This window comes from Penaeus monodon, chromosome 15, assembly GCF_015228065.2.
Source record: "Penaeus monodon isolate SGIC_2016 chromosome 15, NSTDA_Pmon_1, whole genome shotgun sequence".
NCBI classification, from domain to species: domain Eukaryota; kingdom Metazoa; phylum Arthropoda; class Malacostraca; order Decapoda; family Penaeidae; genus Penaeus; species Penaeus monodon.
The window spans coordinates 5,176,708-5,177,218 of NC_051400.1; the positions used below are offsets into that span (position 1 = coordinate 5,176,708).

The window sequence follows — 511 nt, forward strand, 5'->3', positions numbered from 1 at the left end:
CTCGTCGGGGATATTTTAAAGGTCTGGGGGAGTCGTTTTTTGTTTCTGTTGGACTGCGGAAGTCGTCTCTCGTGGGGATCGTTCAAAGGTTTAAGGAAGTCGTTCTTGATATTTCACGAGGCTCCTGTAAAGGTCTGGGAGGGTCGTTTTTTGTGTCTTGTATGTCTCTTTTAAAAGGTCTGGGGAAGTCGCTTTTAGTCTTTCGCAGGTCACTTTTTAAGGTCTGGGGAAGTCGTTGTGGTCTCTCGTGAGTCTCTTTTAAAGGTCTGTGCAAGTCGTTTTGGCCTCGCATCTCCATATAAGGTCTAAGAAAGTCGTTTTTGGTCTTTCATGGGTATCGTTTTAAGATCTAGGAAAGTCGTTTTTTTTGTCTCTCGTGTTTGTGTTCGGTTAGGACGGCGGGGGGGAGGGGGTATGCGCATTTGTTCTTGTCTCGCTGATTTCGGTGAATTTGGTTGAAGGGTTGAGTGTACGATTGTTACTTCATTTTGGGAAAGTGTTTTCTGATGAC

At 45.0% G+C, this 511-nt stretch overlaps 1 protein-coding gene across 1 annotated transcript in view; it reads left to right on the plus strand.

Moving 5' to 3' along the window:
* LOC119582194 (dynein heavy chain 6, axonemal-like) overlaps window positions 1-511 on the plus strand; it is a 26,410-nt gene that overhangs the window by 1,884 nt on the left and 24,015 nt on the right. The window lies entirely within an intron of this gene.